General features: G+C 38.0%; 1 long non-coding RNA gene across 1 annotated transcript in view; it reads right to left on the bottom strand.

The window, feature by feature from the left end:
• Window positions 1-3,551: 3,551 nt before the first annotated feature.
• Window positions 3,552-21,468, bottom strand: part of LOC125617507 — a 24,505-nt gene continuing 6,588 nt past the window's right edge. Inside the window, exon 3 of the long non-coding RNA XR_007348559.1 lies at window positions 3,552-3,999. This is a non-coding gene — a long non-coding RNA (uncharacterized LOC125617507). The remainder of the gene's footprint in view (window positions 4,000-21,468) is intronic.

Raw genomic sequence — 21,468 nt, 5'->3', positions numbered from 1 at the left:
ACAAGACATTGAAGTTTGTTTTTCACACCTTATTTATTCATTCTTATAGTAAATATAATTTTATAAGTTAGGTAAGAAGAATTTTTTTTTCAGGATGCTATAGTAAACGAAAGTCTCTCTTTTATGTTTCATTAATATTGATGAATGGCTGCAGATTACACTTGACCCAGAGAATTTTTTTACTCACATTCAAATTTAGAAGAACTGCACTAAGTCTGTTGTGACATCCTGGGGATGTCAAAGCCAACACAATAGGTGGGGACTTCCTTTGGGGAGACCAGGATCTGGGAACCCTGAAAGAATACCCTGAAGCCTGGCAGGTAGGTTACTATTTCATGCTTCAGATATTCTGAGGCTAAATTTAACTACAGTGTTCAAGTATTCTGAGCTCTTTAGAATTTCACAGTCCAACCATAGGATTGTTTTACAAATCCTATAATACTTTGTATCTACACCCTTATTTGAATTTGCCTATATACAGGTGATGTGTGAATTGGTGATGTGATGTGGGCCTGGGTTACATTCTGTCCTTGTCATCACAGCGAATATTCAAGCTAATATCAAATGTATACAGGTCTGATTTATAAAAATAATTGGTCAAATTTTATCTAGTGAAGACAGACTTAAAAAGCCAAGTATCAAATTTTCAGAGCCTCAAAGAAGAAAGGGGAAAGGGGCATCAGGAGGACAAGGGTAATTCTATTGAGCTGTGATTTGACATATGTTGGTCTTATAATTTATGTTTGTTCAATCATTTTAAAATCACTAGGTCTTAAAGCAACTTAATTGTATACCTTAATATTTCTGAACAGTGGCATATTTATCTTCTTGCCTTCAGCTTAAGAGCTTAGACTACCTGGGTTCAGGTATCAGTTTAAGGTAAGTTGGTCATCGTCACCAGCCCCAGTTTCCCATGTGCAAGACAAAGGGTGATCACAGTTCTTGACTCATAGGATTGTTTTGAAGAATTATATGAGAAGCTGTCAAAAAAACCTTATTCAACAAGTAGCAAGCACACAATAGGTCATAGTCATTGATGTCAGTAGTTATAGGTACACTGTAGTGCCTGATAAGTATAGTGGCTAAGTGATACTTTTTCTTTAGTGTAGGTGAAGTGTGGTCTTTGAATTTTTGTTTTCCCGTAGTAACTGTGGATTTGCATCACATTCTTTGGCTTTAAAAAAGAAAAACAAAAAACTGATCATCTGAGCTATCATAGGTACAAAAGCACAACCTGTAGACATCAAAGCAGTGTTTGCAATGATTTTGAATTACAGCTTAGGCCTCCCCACTTGAGAAGTAACTGCTAGCCACTATCGCCCAGCCCCAAAAGAGACTTTGAATGCCCTGCCCTTGATTAATGTTTCCATTCCCTCACTTCTGGAAATAGCTTTCTGCTCTCCAAAATAGGCTCTAGTGCTGTACCTTAAAAGAATTTTGGTCACAGCTTTGGATCATCAGAAAAACACAAGAGAGCTTTGTTGGCCAAATGTCACAAAATAATTTTCTACAGTTGTTTCTCATTGGGGGGGAAAGGGCAAAAATTCATGTTGTTCCATTTCTTTACTCTTAATTTTTACTACTAACGTGAATAATAAAGAACAGAATAAAATCAATAACACATAGTGTTCCTTTGACTTCTTCCAAGGGCATTTTGAAGCATTTCAGGTATCATTGGGCTTCATTGGGGAAAACATAAACCTAAGACCTGATATGAGGCTTATGTCACCACAGCAATAAGTGCTCCACAGTTGGAATAACATAGGTAGCAATGCCATGTGACCTGGAATTTTGAGTATTCACATTTCCAAGAGGGAAGGGCAGGTTTGCCAAGTTGCCAGACGACCCACATATTTTCAGCACCCCATAACAGGAAGCACTGTAGCCCGGAAAGGTGAAAGAATAACTGAGGAACATGGAATCATAAGATTATAGCTGGTATTGTCTTACAAAATCCCATTTGTCTTGCAGTTTTTCATTCCCTGTTCCAAATGACTCTCATGTCAGAGAAGATATATGCTACCCACTTTGTGTCAAAATCTGATCCTAGTGCACAATTTCCTTATTACGGGTCTGAGCCCCTATCTTTTTTTTTTTTTTTCCTTGGCATTAATCTCTGAGCTAGTCCAACTTCAATGTTCCTTTAGTTCTGTAATGGGAATTTTTAAATTCATTTTTTTAGTTGCAGTTGGACACAATACCTTTATTTTATTTATTTTTATGTGGTGCCGAGGATTGAACCCAGGGCCTCACACGTGCTAAGCAAGGGCTCTACAGCTGAGCCACAACCCCCAGCTCCTGTGATGGAAATTTGGTGAAGCACTCCAACTCATGGGTCCACTCTCAGATCTGGAGTGGAGTTGGAAGGTAGGAACATGCCATCTCTGTGGTCTTCCATTCTCCAGAGGAGGGACATTGGTGACACTAAAGGTGCAGCCTTAGGAGTTTCAAAGAGAGGGTGAAAAGGTCATGCGATAATGTTGTCAGCTATAACATTTTCATTTTCCTGTGTTTGTTTTTACTACATCTTAAGTTGCTCTTTTAGGAGTAAGTAGAGCTTGATTAAATCCTTCAATTTCCCACCATTTTTTATTTTTATCATTGGACCCAAAATTTCCCATATGTATTGGTTGGACATGATGTTATTCCCAACCCTGATTCACCCCCTGCAATTCCCTTCATTGCAATGGTACAGAGTTTAATGACATTCTGTTTAGATTTGCCAATTACAGAATGCTTGTTTCCTGATGGTCACACCAAGACAGTGGTGGATTCTGTATATATATTTTTTAATTTAGTAACGCCTTTCCTCCAGGGGTAGCCTACATTTTTGGGGTGTGGGTTGCTATTAAAATGTATCAGTGAATCAGCCAGGTTTGGGAATTTGTGCTTTCCATCCTGCTTAGACAATTGGTGAGCTACATAAAACCATTTAAAATCCCTAACCTTATAAACAAGAAATAGTTACTTTGTCTAATATATAATTTGCTTGGCTACTAAATCACTGATTTTAGTGGAGGTTCATTGAGATCACTTCATGGGCACAGGGCTGGGGATGTGGCTCAAGTGGTAGCGTGCTAGCCTAGCATGCGTGACGCACTGGGTTCGATTCTCAGCATCACATAAAAATAAAAGATAGTATGTCCACCTAAAACTAAAAAATAAATATTAAAAAAAATGTATGGGCACAAAATGTTATAACTGGTATCTTCCTTGAATTGTCAAAACTTCTCAGGGTTCCTTAGTATTCACGGAGAACTATTTCATGCTGTATCACTTGTACCACACTGTTTCCTGCTAACTATGATAAAGCAAGTGAGTTAATGTATATTAATGGATTAATAGGATACTCGGTGCACAAAGTTCTGAGAGGATTTAGCCATATACAATCATAGTATGAAGAATTCTCTTGTGACAGAGTACATTTTTGCTGAAAAAAGGACTTTTCTAAAAAAAAAAAAAAAGAAGAAAGGAAAGAAAAGAAGAAGAAAAGTATTGGAGATACTAACGTGAGCAGGAATAGTACTACCCCACCACCAAAAAAACGAAAGGACTTTTCTGACTGACACTATTATATTGTGGTATAGATTCAGAATTTCTATTTGCTCGTCTTTAAGTGTGTTACAATAAATGACCTAGACCCCTGTTAGAGACACCAGGAATTTGTATAATGAGGCAAACACCAAGATTTTCAAATTGTGTGAAATTCTAGGTGTGTTATTTTGTGATTTTATTATTTTTGAGTCAGAGACTTTTAAGTCGGAGAACATGCTTAGATTAATTTCCTTGCAGTCTTGAAATTGTCTTTGGGAGAAAAATATCCTTATGTGCATAAAAAAAAAAGTCACCTAGAAAGGAGACTTCATGAGTACCACTTAGTGGTGTGTGAACTTACTCATCCTCACTGTGACAGGGTCTTTACACATTGAGCTTACATCTCTCCTTGTATGGTTCTCAGTCCATTTACTCTTGGTGGTCCAGAGAGGACAATGGCCATGCCTGCAGAGATACAATCGAAGTGGGAAGGTTAGACTGGAGGAGTGAAGTGTGGGGAAGTGGAAAATGAGACATTGGAGAAAATGGCAGAGTAGGAAATTTGAGTGCCCCAGATGTGAGAGCTGAACTATGAGGAGTAAGACCACTAAAATGGGGAAGAAAAGAAAGTAGAGTGGATATAATAATGCTTCGGGAATATTTATACATGCTATTGGCTTTATATTTTTTAATCTATTATACATACAGTTAGCATATGTAGAAGCAAAAACCTTTCCCCCATATTTGTAGTATTATTAATCTTTTGGTTTTGTTGCCTCCATTGAGTTTTATTTCATGTTCAGTTATGGGACCGAAAGTACATACGTCTGTATAGTCTAGAGTGGAATTTGATTAAATACCCCTGATGATTATTCTACATGTTCCATAGGGAGTCAGAGATGCTACTTTCCTGAGGCCCTTTCCTCCATGGATGCCTGTGACCTTAGCCATTGAATCACTTAATCGTTTTTGGCCTCCCTGAATCAGTGATTCTGAGTGGGCAGAGTGGCAGTGTGATGTCATGTCTGGGGCATGAGCCTGCATCCTCACCACACACGGGTTCCACCCTTCCTGGTCTAGGCAGCTCAATGCACAGTGCTTGGCACATAGTGAGCGCTCAATAAATTTAGTTGCTTTTCCTGTCCCTCTCTGGGAACAGGAATGGCCAAATTTGAGAATGCCACCAAAGCATTAGGTTCCTAAATCCATGGTGAAAGCTGATGCTGTGTGAGGACACAGTTCCCGTTCGTTAATCTAGGAAAGATGATTGCACTGGGTTTACAACTAGGCTTCCTGTGCTCATGAATCATAATAAGATCTCTTCCAGGATTAATGAGTTTTAACTTACTGCAACATTTCTAAACTATGTGTAATATTGAGACATTTGAAAATATTTGTTAGGAAAAATAGCTGATGGCGGTACAAATTTTGAAACAATCTGTATTTCACCTACACTGTATTTTATTGACTTCCCTTCTCCCCACCCCCACAGAAAGGTCAGAAGGAAGGTCTTCCACATTTTCTCCAAATTCCTAGATAAAAAAAAATCATATTAGAAAGGAGGTAGCCTAATACATTTATATTTTTAAAAATAAAATGTTTCTTTCTTGCCCTTTCTCTGGTAGAAAAATTAGACTCCCTTTCTTTCTTCTTTTTTTCTTTACCCCAAATTCCAGAAAATTTATCCTCATCTTTCTTTTTGAGATAATTGTAGATTCACATGCAGTTGTAAGAAACTACCCAGAGAAATGCTTTATACACTTTGTCCAGTTCCCCACAATGGTGGCTTAAAAAAAAAGAGTGTTGGGGATAGAACCAAGTGCCTCATATGCATGCAGGCTCTACCACTGAGCAATACTCTAACCCACATTTTGTAAAATTGTAGTGCAATATCCCAACTATGATATTGCCACTAAAAAAGTTTTACATGAGCTCATTTGTGTATTTGTGCATGTATTAAGTTATAGACAACTTTATCACATGTGTGGGTTTAGGTCTCCACCACTATCTTTTAAGACTCTTGATTGCCTGAGAGTTTTTCATGTCTCATGACGACAGACACTGAGATGTGTGTTCTCCTCTAAACATATAAGAACTTGGCCTAGCTGTTGGAATGTGGGGAGTGGAATTCTGGCCCATGGCTCCTGTCTGTGGCTGTGCAGTTACTCTTTCCCATTCCCTCATTATAAAGGTCTGGCTGGCCCAGGCAGAATCATAGGTGGGCTTGGCACACAGCTAATTACTTGCCTGGAGTAACTTGTGCTTTTCTACTGCATTAAAAGTTCTGCCAATTTCAGAGGCCAGGAAGTGAAGAGTTGGCCTAGGACTGCAACACACCTGCTTTTCCTGAGGCCACATACAACATGCCTGTTTGAGTACCTGTTCATCCTTTGGGATATATTCTCCAAGGTCCTGAACTTGTAAATATATAATCTTTATTCTCCTTCAGAAACTTTTGTTTCACAGAGATTTTAAAATGTCTACAAGGACAGATTTTCATTGTACATCTGGCTCAGTGTCCAGGATGAGCTATGGTACAACCCTGTCACCTTGACACCTTTAGGAATACACACTTGATAACACAACTACAGAATTAAGTTCCCTAACTTAAAGAAATTGCAACTGTGTTTCACACACACAGCAAAGCCATGCTGAGATGTGGACCTTGAACAGAGAGATGGCTGTCTATCTGGCTAGGTCTTTCAGTCCTGTACTCCAGCATGAGAAAAGCTAGATTTACACATCGTTTAAATTATGAACATTAAAATTTGAGAATGCACAGGTCTGTTGCAGTCCACTAGTCACTCCTGAAATGCAAGTGTTTGATTAAATAACAAGAAAGCAGAAGAAAAAGATGATAAGATTTGATCATAACGACCAATGGCGGGGGGGAAACACCCTAAATGTAATTACTTTTAAGAGAACACACATTTAGTACATTTGGATCCAGTTCCCTGTTGGATCTTGAATCCTCTAAGATGGTGGCATATAAAGAGCTAATTTTCCAGTCTTTCATATTGATGCCTTAAAAATCTGTTAATTGCAAATAACATTCTGTAATTTTGGTAGTAAGTATAATTTTATTTAAATGCAAGCTTACTTTTAAATCAGCTGGAACTATTTTTGAGAATCCTGGAAGTGTAGAAAGAACTATATTTGAAAGGAAAATTATCAGGGCAGGCTGCTGTTATTTCCATAGTAAACTTCTTTGGATCTTACCTAATCCATACAAATGGGGCCACACTGCCAGTATAGGCATGGCTAGTGGCAAAGAGAAGACTGCAATTGTGCTCCTTTGTCTTGCTGTCTGTCACTGAGGTCCAAGCTATGCCACACAGTGAATTTCAAAAGTACTAAAATGTCTGTCTGTTTGTTGCTTGATTTTCTGATTTTCCCAACTGTAATCCTAGACTTGGTCTAAAACTGCTATAGCAGAATTCTCTCCTGTTCTACAGGTGACAAAATCAAAGCTGAGAGCAATTAAATATCCAGCTTAAGGTCACACAACCTCATTAGCCCTGACAAGAACCAGGTTTCCTGACTCCTAGTCCACTGCTTTTCCCTTTAATGACCAGCTTCCTCTTGCCTTACCTGTCCTTTCTTGGTTTTCCATTTGCAATGTTGACCACAGTTCGATCTTCTGTTAGATCCTGTATTAGGCGGGGTGTGTGTGTGTGTGTGTGTGTTTTGAGATGGTTGGGGTTGAACCTAGGATCTCAAGCCCTTTGTGTGTGTGTGTGTGTGTGTGTGTGAGTGTGTATACACATTTTTTAAAATTAGGGCTGTTGTGACAAAGTACCGCAAGCTTGGGTGTCTTAACACAACAGAAATTTAGTCTCTCACATTTCTGGAAACTGGAAATCTGAAACCAGGTGTTGGCAGGGCCATGCTCTCCCTGAAGGCTGTAGGCAAGAATCTATTCAGTGCCTTTTCCATAGCTTTTGGTGTTGCTGGGCATCCTTAATGTTCTTTTGGCTTTTAGGTGCATCACTCTTATTTCTGACCCTGTCACGTGGTATTTTCCTGTGTGTCTGAGCTTCTCTTCTCTTCTAAGTCAGCCATATTTGATTAAGGTCCACCTTAATGACTTAACTTGATTACATTTACAAAGACCCTGTTTCTAAATATTGTCACATCCATGGATACAAGGTGGGTTAAGACTTTAACATCTCTTCTTAGGGACATGGTTCAACCCATAACATCTTCTTAACTTCAAACTCCAGAAACAGGCAGGTGTTTGTAACACCTAAAGAGAAACTGCAGTGAATTTCATTAAGTATAAAGCATCATATCCAACATTTGTAGTTTGTTATGATAACACATTGAAAAGATTTATAGACTGTTTCATGTATGATTTCTGGATTAATTCCTCCCTTTGAACCCATTTGTTGGGGCCAGTTTATTTATAGGGGAATGAGTAGACCTGAAAACACCTCATTTTCATTTTCAGTGTTGCCTGGAAGCCAATAAAATTTTTTTAGAGAACTAAAAACTATGTTGCAGAACACCAGCACTATATTAATCATTTGATCTTTCCTTTTCCTAGATGCTTGTTTGATCTGCTAAACCTCTAGCTAAGACAAAAAAAGAGACAACTTTAAGCTTTTCTGTTTGTTTCTGCAGTCATAAAGTCTCGAATAAACTGATATTTATTTGCATGTAATATTTAGCAGTGTGTATGAAAATTTTAAATAAAAGTTAAAAATAAAGAAACCTATTCACAACTGTACACATTCCCTCAAACTTCACCGGTGGAATATAATCATTTGCATTCATGAACAATTTTACTGACCTCATTCTCTCTAATATTATTTGATCAATGTTGGAGGAAATGTACATGTAACCTTAATTTGTACCTTTTTAGGAATAGTTTTGAAACTATGTAATGGGAATGGATTGCCATGTCTTTTTATTATATATGCGATTTCAAATTTCCCTTTAAATTAATGTCTTGTAGCTTCAAATATACCTCTTCCCATAAGACTAGTCCCCATTTCCTATAATCTTACAGACCTAGGAGAACAATATTTTCCCTTCTGTCATTTTGATAATTACGTCCTCTGTGCTCAGTGGTGGCCTATTAACTCACACGAATACCAAGGGCTTGCAAAATAGCCTCGAATTTCCATATATTGGAACTGTGAGAATTTTCTATAATGGTGCTTTAGCAATAATGATGGAGGTGCAGGCATTTCCTGAGGATTAATGACCAGCTGGGAGGAACCAGTGGCCCTTGGCTCTGCCTCCCAGCCAGCCATTAATTCCAAGGAAATGTCTTTTGCTGAGGTCGTTATTGCTATTATAAGCTTAAAATGGAAAAACATAATAGGCGTATGAGTTATTTTTATGGGTTGATGCAGTTTCCAATGGTATGTACTAATTCGAGAAAATGAATCTGTATACATACAAGAGTAAGTCAGGTTGTTTGAATCATCCCTCAGTATTCCATATGTTTTGTGATTGATTTTATGATTCTCCACCTTTCTTTCCCACTTACAAAAAAAAAAAGAAAAAGAAAAGAAAAGAAGGAGGAAGAAAATTTGATTCAGTAATTCCTACATTATTTCAGGCTTAAAAGTATTAGACTCAATGACATATTTGAAAGCACCAGTTTCTGTTACTGTCTGCAAACAATAGTTAGGCTTCATGTATAGTCTGAAAGGAATAAGACTTGACTTTCCATATTTGTGATAACAACTTTTCTGTTAGAATAAATTGCTTCAGGAAATGAAAGAAAAAAAACTGTAATGATTTTGTGCTCCTTTGATTTTTCTCTCACATTTAATAGGCATCCTTATATTTATATCTTTACACATTGAACCCAGGAGAGAGCAATATGCAGCCCACTTATTCAATATCCCAGGGTTTTAAAAAGCACATTAAATATTGCAGTATTGGGGAATCCTTTAAGACAAATCTAAACAGAGTCCAAGCCAAAGAGTCAAAATGTTGCCCATGATGTTCCTTTCTGATTTTTTTTTTAAACCTAGCCCTTATTGTGTTTCTACTTCTGATCTTGATCAATTGTTGCATTGTTATCTTTCTACATTATTACAAAGCTTTCAAGAAACATTCTTAAAAGTCATGGAAGGGAAAATCTTGACAATCCTGGAGTCCTGCCACCCTTGATCTCATGAAGAAATGTGCCATCAGGCATAATGCCCAGGGATCATTTTTAATCTACTGTCAGTAATGTCTCATGTATCACACATCATCCATGGACCAGAACTTGGTGGGGAAGTTAAAAAATTAGAGGTCATGGGTTTTCAGTAAAAGGAATAGGCATCAAGCTAAGACAGCTTGTCCTGATGGGCCCTCAGGTTCCTATCCCACTCCTTTCCTTCCTCCACTGGATTGGCTTATGGCCTCCATGTAGTGTAACTCCCAATAGAACTCCTTTCACTCCCCAAAGTGTCTTAGGTGGGTGAATGGTGTGTTCAGCCACCCTTGTTCATGTGCACACCTTGACCCTCCCCTGATCTTGTTACATTTGTGTTCTTAGGCCAATTCTAGAGTATTGTTTCACATCTTTACACTAGCCTATTGTTCTCCTGCCCTGGCACTGTCCATAGGCTCCTCATTTGTGACTGAATCATTTATATATTTTTCAGGTCATATAATTAGAAATATTTGGCCATTGGATGTCATGTTCCTTCCATACACACAGGCAAGTGAATGAACTTTATTTTCCAGGAATAGGGCACTTTCTGACCTTCAGTTCCACTCTCTACTGCTTCAAATATCCTTTAACCTCCAAGCCCCGTTTAATCCACTGTTTATAAACTAGCTCCTGACTGCCCTGTTCAGAGGTGGACCATCTCACTCCTGGAGTGGGAACACATGATATCAATGTCTCATTCATAACATTACTCATTTTCTCTTGTATTGATCATTTTCAAACATGTGTTATCTTTGCTTACCAGTTTTGTAAACTCCTTGGAAAGAGTTTTGCATTTTCTTCCAAATCAAGGACAGTGGTATACAGAAGTTGCTTAATGTACATTTGTTGAATGGAGTAAAAAAGCATATGTGGCTAGGCTCTACTTGGGTCATTCCCCCAAAATGATTTCTTAAAGCTATGTCATTGGAATTTATAAAGGAAGTATTTCTACAGTATTATGTCACTAATTGCTGTACCCTGAGGAATTACTGCTGCTGCTAATCTCTTGGATCCAATACTTGGAGAAATAAATATAAATGACATTAGCACTGCTACCGCATTCAATAAGGTTACAAAATAGAACATAGACCTAGAAGCAGATGCTGGAAAAAAGGTATCTTCAAAGATACAAAATGTAGGCCATTTTGCTAGGTTTGGTTCAGGGTCATTATCTAAGAGGAAACAGTGAAACCTAGTATTTGACACCCTGGTGGCAGGCTCTTGTACAAAATTGGAAAGAGGTATGTCTACTTGGCGGGATTTTCCTTTAAGTCATTAAAAATCAATGTGTCAAGAATAGATTAAGTTAAAAATGGTCATTTAAAGAAAAAAAAAGTATTTGCTTATGGGGATGGACACAAGAGTGTCAGGGGGCAAATCTTGTATGTGGATGTATTTGTTTTTTCAGTCCTTGTCCTATGTGTGTGGTCACTATGGAAGACTGGATACAGAAAATAATTAGTTTTCTTTTTCAAAATACTGCTTTTGATAATTTAATCTCTTTTTTATTTATCTTAGATTCTTCTAAATTGGTAAAAACTTAGATATTATGTACATGTCATTTGAGTTCTTGTACAAGGTAAACAAAACCTTAAGAGTAAATTGAGTCACGATATATTGTAACTATTTTCTGAAAAGCCTCTACTTTAAAATTTAATATGCCAGGTTTTGAAAGAAATCTATTTCTGCATCATTCTTCATTCCACAGTGTGACTTCATATTTTAAAGGGTGTTGACAAAAAACAAAACAAAACAAACAAAAACAAAAACCAACTGTGGATATGTGTATCTTTCTCAGACTCCACTCTGGTACTTCCAATAGCATTAAATATTTTCGGTAGTTTTACATTTTTATATTACATAGAAATTAAGGAAAAACTAAATATTTCTGAAAGTACATTTAAAATACTACTTGAGAACAATTAATCTGCATAGGTGAACACAATGCAAGCCAGTTGTAAGAAAGCTCCTATATTCCAAAAATTAAAGAAATGTTAAGTATCAAGGATTACATGGGACTAGAAGCATGGGTCACTTGGTGGATGGCCATGTGCCCAACCAAGTGAAAAACTCAGCAAGAAGAATGGATGTAGAGATCCAGATAGAGTTGAAATACTCATGTACTTAAGTTACATTTGTGTGAAGTTTAGGAGAGGGAGCGGAACTGAAGGTAAATATATGGGATATGGCCAAAGTATGGCTGTGGATAAGCATCCTAGGAGAATGTCAAAACCAAGAAGTAATGTAAAAGTGGAAAAGAAAGGGAATATGGTGGCCATTTGCACAGCAAGGAGATAGAATAGCTTGTCAGCTGCTAATGATGCTGTGTGGACCAGCAGCCATTACCAAATATTTCTCCAGCTATTTCATTGTCCCAAGAACTCAAGTAGGGTTTCCTTCCCCCTTCTCAAACATGCTTAGCTCATGATAAGTTGGCATGGTTCTTATTTCTCTATTAGCTCATTGGACCAAGCTCACCATTGAGGTGCACCAAAGACAGTAGAGAACCCTAAATTCTGAGGTTGCTCTCAGCAATCAAGGAGGGCAGGGGAAAGAAACTAGGGAGCACCCTTTTGGACTGGGTTGTTAAGTCATATCTAGTGACATCCCATTTTTCATCTGAAAAAGATAAAGTTTTTTTATGCAATTAATGTTATAGGATGGTGCATTTCTGTTGGTTTGCTAAAACTCTTCAGTCAAAAGAGGGCACAAGAACAAGTCCTGGTCCCAGTAGTTGGCTGTACCTTTCTACAGCATGCCATGGGCATCTGTAAAGAAGAGTGAAATGTCCCTGGTGTGTTTAAACCCACTGCCTTGACTTCAAGGATTGTTAGATTTAAAAGAGTTTTAAAAATCACGGCAAATATCCTTTGCATGGATCATTGATGAAAAACTAGTGGTAATTTGGGATTCATTCACAAGAAATGACCTGAAAGGTTTTCAGGTGAATAGAACTGTAAGGGGTGGGAATATTAGGCTGTGTTCCCTGTCAGTTTCACGGACAGAAGAATTTTGTATTCAGACTGCAGTAGTTGTGACTTTATACCCGTGCAGACAACATGAGGCTTTCCAATCTTTTGTAAGGTGCAAAATTTTTAGGTGAGCTGGCTTGGCACAAAAACTGCCCTGATGCTTGATTTTAGCTAAGCAGTTTTAGCAATCCAACAAAAAAATTTCTTGATTCTGCAAAGCTAATTACAAAACAAAACCTTAACTTCTCCAGATGGAAAACAGGATATGCAAATAACATGAAGGAAAGAAACACATTGTTTCCACACTGTAGCTCTGTAGTCTCAGAACAGTTCCATGAATATTATATATGTGCAGTAAACATTTATGACCATATTTAGGTCCAAGCAGCACAAGGGATTTTATGTTAGTAGTTGCTGATGAGTACCATGAATAGGAATCCTTTATATCTGAGGTATCCATGGTGACCGAGTAGGGCCCATTTCCATTGTGCTTATTAGCTTCCAGCCAGTGAGCCATGCTTAGACTCTGTGGGCTCCAGGATTCCTAATTCCTGTAACACCCCAGAGAGAGGATGAGTGCTTTTCAGTAAAAGCAAACCTATGGAGGGGGTTTTCTGAGATTTGAAGATGCCACATAGCAGCCAAGAGGACAATTTCTGACCTGACTCTCAATTTAATTGAGGAGTGTTATACAGACAAAATTACATAGCCAGAAACAGAATCATGATTATTAGGAAAATAATAGCACTTTCTTGTGCCTCCTCAAAGTCTTCTACTATGTAACAAACTCCTTTACGTGCTGCTTTGTAGGTAGTGCATGGTCACCTTGCATTTGGAAGCAAATACCAGCTTTGCTCTGAATGTTCATGATTTTTGTTTTAAGACGGCAAAATATTTAACAGTAGAAAAATGGTTTGAATTCATGACATTGACATTAATGTTGTAATGTTACTATACCCAATCCTCTTTTTCCTAGGAACACACTACAAATGATTTTCTATTGTTTCCGTTTCACAAGCATAGTAGGTTTCCCTTTGGATTGTGTGTATAGTGGTCATTGAACTGCAAGAGAAAATTGTCCCTGGCCTATATCTCTTATCTTGCTTAACTGTGATTAGAAATATTTTGATCCATTTTATTCTTATTAGCCCTTTTGCATGTTAGTGTATTTTTGTTTGATTTTATGAGGGCACACGTTTTATATTATACATAAACAGGTAATAATGCACACATATATGCTGAAAATACTAAAACTATTGTTTAAAAATAATTATTATATTAAATTTAAGCCTAAGTCCATCTTCTGGCTTTCTGAAGTTTTCTAATTTAAACTGGAATTCAATGTGGAATGCTCTAGAATGACATCTTCCTGTTTCTCCAGTGTCATGGTGGGAAGGTATTTACTCATCTGTGTTCCCATCTCTTTTTTGCTAACATAGAGGCTATGGTGACTGACTAAAATGATGGTGGATCAAAAATTTGTGAACTCGAGTAATCACGACAAATATATCATTGTAGCAACTTTGTATTCCAGGAAGGTGGACCTCTATGTTAGAGAAAAAAGCAATTCACAAATATAGGAGGGGGGGGGGAAAGGAATTGAGAATGGCCCTAGGGAGACAGCCATTCACTCAGTCCTGCCTGCTAATGGTAGGCCCTGTGCTAGATACCAAAGAAGCACTGCCTCACTCTCATGGCTCTTATATTCCAGAGAGGAATTATAGGTAATGGCATAGTTCTTAAATAAAGCTGATCACTTCAAGCAATCATAAGAGCTAAGAAAAGCAAATCAATTTAACGCAATGGAGAATGTTGGACAGGAGGAGGCTGCTTTACTTTTATTTATTTATTTATTACAGTGCTGAGGTTCAAACCCAGGGCCATGTGCATCCTAGGTAATTGTTCTGCCACTCAGCTACACTTCCAGCCCCTGGGAGAGACTACTTTAGATAGGATAGTTTGGGTGTGCTCCACAGAGAAGAACATGTGTGAATTTAGAACTCCAAATGATAAGAGCCAGCCGTACAGAAGGGTAACATTAGCAGCAGATGGTAAAAAAAAAGCGTTAGGATCTGAGCATTCACCTTTGGGTTATGAAATGTGATTAGATAGAACACCTAAAGATAAGCTGCTGTTCTCCTAAACAGGTAGAAGGAGAAATGATTCATTCTAGCTGTTCTTTTTCTGATATCTGTGAGACTGCTCTTCACAGTGAAATAACATCACCTCTCCCTGCTTTGCCTACCTCACATCCTTCATCACAAATTTAAGAACGCAATCAAAACCACTATTAATGCAAACCGTTCTTCCTTTTAGCAGTGCTAACTTAAGGAAAAAGAAAAAAAAAAAAACCTCACTGGCACTTAGCTCAGATATAACTGACACATATCAACATTGCTTGCCATTATGTGCTCTCAATGCATCTGAGCCAAATTGTTTTTGCTGCTGTTGTTTTTCTTGTGAGGATGAAAGAGTGAGAGAGAGGATGGGGGTAGGAGAAATCAGTCCTGGTTTTCTGGTTTCTAAACACAGCAGAAGAGAAAAGAGTCTGTGAGAAAAGAAGTGAAAAGGGGTGCATGGGACTTAGCTGAGTAACCTTAGTAGCCCACATAATGACAAAAAAAAAAAAAAAAAAAAAAAAAAAAAAAACAAACTACAAATTCAAGCCTATCATTCTCATTAATTGGAATTTCTGAATGTAGCTAATAGCACAAACTGAGTAGAAATAGCCACTTGTCCTGTCTTTGTGATGAGCAGAAGTCAAGCCCACTGGGACACTGAATTCTTTTTTAACTTTTTGCTCACTGAGAATATCTTTGCTGTTGGATACAAAGGCCACAGAAAAATCTGGAGACTTTCTCAGGATGGGAAACTTCTAGGAACTTAATCTGTGAGGGGGAGAGCCAGGAACCAGCACACTTGGAGTGGTATCTGAGCGGGAGTCATCAGAATTGGCTGGCCAGTCTTCCCTTAGTGAGTGTTTATTATGTTTAAGCTACAGAACTAATGACTGAAAAGAACAGGAAGGAAGAAGACGGAAACCGTATCCTCATGATACTGACAAATCAGTTGGACTGAGCTCACAAGAATCAACTAAAGAACGCTTCTGCCAAATTCAAATTGAGTAAAAGCGGAGGATATGAGTCTTGTGGGGACATAGAGTTGAGGCATGAGCTATTAGTCAGTACTCTAAAGCTGCCCGCAGAAGAAAAATTTTGGGTGGGGTTTTCAAGGAAGTGAGCAAGTGTATAAATTCATGTACATGAAGCTTGTCACCTCAACAAGACTGGAAGCACCTTGAAGGCCAGGACCTGCCTTCTCTTTCTTATACATTCCTAGAATCCCCTTGTTGCTTGTTGGACTCTCCTTCACGGTGTTGTTCAGCAACTTGAATGGCTGGACTTGGGCACCATGTTGCTAAATTGACTGAAGTTTTGATCTTCCACTCGACCACCAGCCACGCACAAAAATGGAAGCTTCATGTCACAAACACCTTATAGATCCGTCCCTTTTGTCTTCTGATCTTCACTCCCTTTTGGAGTTCTTTCTTCTTCCAACATGGCTCACAATAGAATCTCTGCATCTGAGAAGGAGTAACCTTCTGTAGATGGCCTCACTTAAAAGGCAAGAATCTGTTAAATGCCACTGGAAATGTAAGGGTCTCCTGTGACAGTCAGGTCTCAGGAGAACACTAGTGGTTACATTGCTAGGTTCTTTGAGTCTGAAGTGTTTTTCACTTGCCATGTGGAGACGTGCCGCTCTTATAGTATCAAGTTTCTGACCTCTTTGTTCCGGCTTCATTTCTCCCCACCAAAATGCCGTTTTCATTTGTTCTTTGGAGTTCAGAACATGTCAAAGAGCTTCCCTGAGCGGTAGGTGGTTTTACAGAGCACACAGAGAATGAAAACTGAGTATCATCCTGGCAGCGGCCCATTACATTCAGGGAGGAGTCGGATTACTCTCCAGCCTTGATGATGTCTGAACATGAAACAGGAAAGGGAGAACTGAGGCAGTGAGTCATCTCAGTTGGGCCCAAAGCACCCTTCATCTTGAAGATGGAGAAAAGCTAAAGCAAGAGTTTCTTTTTATAGGTTACTATATAAGTAATTGCTATTTGCTCCATGGTTCTTGTACAGTTCAGTACATCTTAAAGGATGGTTATGAAATCATGAAAGGGGTGAAAAGTTCAGGGAGTGTCGGTCTTGCCTGTTACTACAAATTCTTACCTAAATCCTCACTAGAATCTATGGAAATGCTAGAGTCAATTTTAGCAAGTTGTCAGGTAGGTGATTAGTGGGGTTTTTGGACTGTACTTGATAGAATAATGGAATCATGGCATTTTGAGACTAAAAAGTAAATTAAGAATTTGTGCCAAAATATCAACAATGTCATATTCTAATTTCTAATGCTGCTCCAAGCTTCCAAGCATATAAGTGAGTCTAGTGGATTGCCATTAAATTTTTGTTACCATGCACTTCAAGAGGTTGGCATTGCTAAACTATTACATTTCTTTCATCAATGAGGGCAAAACTTTTATTTTTTAAAAAATAATCTATGGAAAGATCAGTGAGAATGAAACGAGGAGCTATTTCCTAAGGCTCTGACTGTTCAACTCAATACCAAGTATGTTTTGATTATTATTTTGTGTGTGTGTGTGTGTGTGTGTGTGTATGTGTGTGTGTGTATGGTCTTCTGGGCCAAATAAGTTCAAGTAAATAGCATTTGAAATAGGATAGCACCATCACCATCATTATGTACATTCCTAAATCAAAACAAAATTAGAGAAGGAAGATGGTGGATCTCAGAGCAACTCAGAAAGATGTCAGCAATGACTAGAAAATGGAAGTGAAACAGAAAGGCAATTATTTCAGAAGATGGGAATTATCATACTTACTAAAGTTCCACCTGGTAGATTAATGGATTCCCAAGACTAATTTGGTTGTCATAGTTCACAGTCCCCTATTGCTATTTGCTGTGGTGTCTAGGGAGAAGTCCAAGGCTTGTTCCTTGGGAACCATAGTAAACCACCTTCTATCATAAGCTCTTACCCACCAAAGCCAAGTACCTGCTAGAAACCATCCAACTAACAAACCCTGAAATATTTACCATCTGACTCTTAGCAGAAAACGTATGCCAACCCTGGTGTGTCTTTCTGGCCTCTTAATCCGTTTATATGGGTTTCTTCCTTCTGGTATGTGAATGGAAAATGAATTTAAGTTCATTAATAGAGTCAAAAAAAACTTTTAGCTTGCTTCCAGGTATTATTTTTTCCCCTTCTCTTGAGAATTTTGAATGTTCCACATATAGACTCTCAAAGCTAAAAAATAATGAGGTAGAATGTGTTTTATCCATCACCATATCCCTTTCTGAAGGGGATTCTGAAAGTGTGGTTTTTCCCTTTTGGTTAGAGAGCTACATTCCTTTCCTAGGCACACTCCATTTTTAGTTCACACTCGGGAGGTCAGCTCCTCAGAACAATGCCAAATGAGCTGTTTAGGGTCTTTATAAAATCTCTTCCAGTGTGATTTCTACCCATTCCTCATCCAGTTAGTTTTCCTGTGGATGGTCCAGGAAAGCCTTTGATTATGAACATGGATGTCACTTTCCTCTGTGGTGTGCTAATGCCACAGTACCCTATCTATTGCATATGCTTTCTTGGGTTTACAGGTCTTTGGGCACAGCAAAGTACAGATTTTGTAGACTGAAACCTTTGTGACATGGCAGGAAAGCAAGAGGATACAAAGGAAAACATATCTCCCCTCTTCAGGCCTTTCATCCCCTCCTGAGCTGAATGTCATCTGGCTTCCATCCCTTTCATGCCTCACTCAGTACCTCCACAGAAGGAACTCTAAGTTAGGTTACCAGTAATCTCCTCATCCTCTTGTCTTTTCTGAAATACCTACCATGTTAGCCACACTTCCCATTTCACACTCTTTCCTTGGATTCCTGAACAAAAACTTTTAACTTGTGTTTCTTCTCTTGCCTGAACGCTCCTTGCATTCAACGGGCTCTTCTCCCTCTGCCTGCCCTTTACATGTTGCTCATCTCCAGGCTTCTATCCGAGGCCCTCTCCCATCTTCATTCCATGGGTTCATGGAGTCAGCTCCATGACATCAGTTTCAGTGACTACCTGCATCTCCATGACTGTGTTCCTAGATTACTTGATAGTGCCATCATTCACCCAGTGATCCTTGACTCTCTTCTTTCTCCATATTCAGCATTCACAAAGACCTGTCATTTATTGCTCCTACATATGCCTTGGACCATATGTTTTGAGTTCTCTTTCCCTTCATTCTCACTGCTTCTTTCTTTGCACAGGCCCTTATCATACCCTCCTCCCATTTCAACTTTGCACTCTTCCTAATTTCCCTGCTGTCCCTAGTCTCCTCTGTCCCACCCACCTACAATATTGCTGTAAGTGTTATCTTCAAAACAGAAACCTTATCATTCCCCTGCCAAGAATGTTCAGTGGCTACCATGCACCCCTTAAGGGATAAAGTCCAAGCTTATGTTGATTATAGCAGTAGGTCTAGTTTCTGATCTTGCCTCCTTCCATTCATTAGTTGCAGCCTTTACTTCTTGGTACAGAAAGATGAGGTTTTCGGCAGCTTACATTTTTTGCCCCCACACTGCTGTTCTGATTGACATTTTTTTTTATCATTTTCTCCATCTGAAAAAAAATCTTAACACATCCCCCAAGGTTCAGTTCAAATATGATATTCCCCTCTAGAAATTAGTTCCCCCCTCCTCTTTGCCACCATGAGTACACGAGTACGTGGCATAGAATACATTTTACGGTGTGCTAATAATTGTTTATTTACATATTTTTCATACATGAGACTGAATCATTCATCTTGCTATTTTCAGTGAAAAGCACAATATCTATCTTTAAAAAAAGAAAGAAAAAAGCATCCAAGGAACAAATATGTCCAAGCTATGTGTCTGCATCTGTACCACGAGACCTCCAGATTCTTTTGCCTGGAGCTGTGAAAACCTTATAGAGCAACTATCTGCAGAAAACACTTTATTTCCTTTTCTCAGTATTTTTTTTTAATTGAGTCAAGTTTAAGTGTAAATGGTTTCAGTTATTCTTGAAGTCAGGTGTGCCTTTAGTGTTGTAGGCTAGTATTTATTTTAATAGAATAGAAGGGAAGTGGAGAGACTTCCGATGTCACTGTTACTGAATCACATACATTAGTGATAAAGTTTAATTCCCCACATAATAACTAAGAGAAGTTGGTAGAAGGTTACTACCTTATTAGACATATAAAATATGAATGTATGTGCAATATGTATATATTATATATGTAAAATCATGATCACATTACTGTGAGTTACATTTTATTATATTCATCCTCAGAAAATTATCATCGAAATTTTAATAATAAAGATTAGAGACTGGGTATCTGTTTTGAAGTCTTGCTTGTGGTATTGTCCATGGTTGTACAACAATAGTGATAATGGTAGAATCATTTGTTAGATGATTAACAGTCAAGACATCCATGGGGTTTAATGTATGGTTCTTGCTTTTATAGGATTAAAAAATCATACTCATAAAAGATAAGAAACATACAGAGCAATTTGATGAATACCAACTAATGGCAAACCATAAGTAAGATTTCATTTTTTACATCTCTATAGCTTCCTGCAGCATTTTGCATTCACTGGATATTTAATAATTATTTGGTGAATAAATATAGTGATAATGAAACAGGCAAATTTGCAATAATTTTTGAATTCTCCTGTCTTCACTGTGGATTAACCTGAAGTTGGATCTTAAAAGGGCTATGTTTGTTGATATCAACTAATTGTGAATACAATAGCTTATCCCTTAAACTTTCATAGGTCTCATTTATTATCTATGAATATAAAGATTATTATTTTGCAAATTTAAAACCAAAATTAAAAATTCATGATCTAAATAATAAAATATATAAAATATGAGCACTGAGCACATAAGCCTATGTATAATTTAAAGCTTTGTAATGTCTACTCCTAAGTTGAAGGCTTTGTCAAGCTTAAAGAGATGCATTGAGTGAAAATGTATATCAAAGTCTTTAATGATATGAAGCAAAACTCAGGAAACTTTAATTGCCTTCCTTTCAATGGGAACAAACTGCTCTCCTACAACAAAGCCTGGGTTTCCAGAAGGAAGGAAACTGTCTGAAGATGTAGTTCCTTGTAGAAGTTGTTTTAGATCTTTTTCAGAAGGAGACACACAGAGTGACCCTGGTGCCTTCCACTTTCCTTGAGTGGAGTACAAGTGATCTCTATCTTTGTCTTTGGGCTGATACCAGGGTGCACCAGGCTGTCTAGATTTAGCCTTGGAACCTCCTTAAGACTTGGCAGAACATCATTTTTATATAAAAAAAATAGAGGATCATTATTCTAACTTGTCTCTTTTTTCTGTGTCTCTGAACGAAGGTTAACATTTTCACAAGTATGCTTAAAAATATTAGAAGAATTTAAATGGTTGGCTCCATTGTCTTTCTCTTCTAGTTTGGAACTGTATCTCAGGACAATAGAGTCATATTTTGAAACAGATGTAGCTGTTTCTACAAATTTTTATCATTGCAAGAAAACTGGAATCTCACATATTTTGCATGTTTCTATTTTATGTTCTCATGTCCCTTTATCCAAACAGATCCCCCAATTAACACTCTTAGAAATCCCATGTAGCGGGTTGGGGTTGTGGCTCAGTGGTAGAGCACTTGCCTAGCATGTGTGAGGCTCTAGGTTCGATCCCCAGCACCACATAAAAATAAATAAACAAAATAAAGCATTGTGTCCATCTACAACTAA

The sequence above is a fragment of the Marmota marmota genome, unplaced genomic scaffold, assembly GCF_001458135.2.
Source record: "Marmota marmota marmota unplaced genomic scaffold, marMar, whole genome shotgun sequence".
NCBI lineage: Eukaryota > Metazoa > Chordata > Mammalia > Rodentia > Sciuridae > Marmota > Marmota marmota.
Note: the sequence above shows the minus strand (reverse complement) of the source record. Positions and strands in the feature narration are given on the sequence as shown.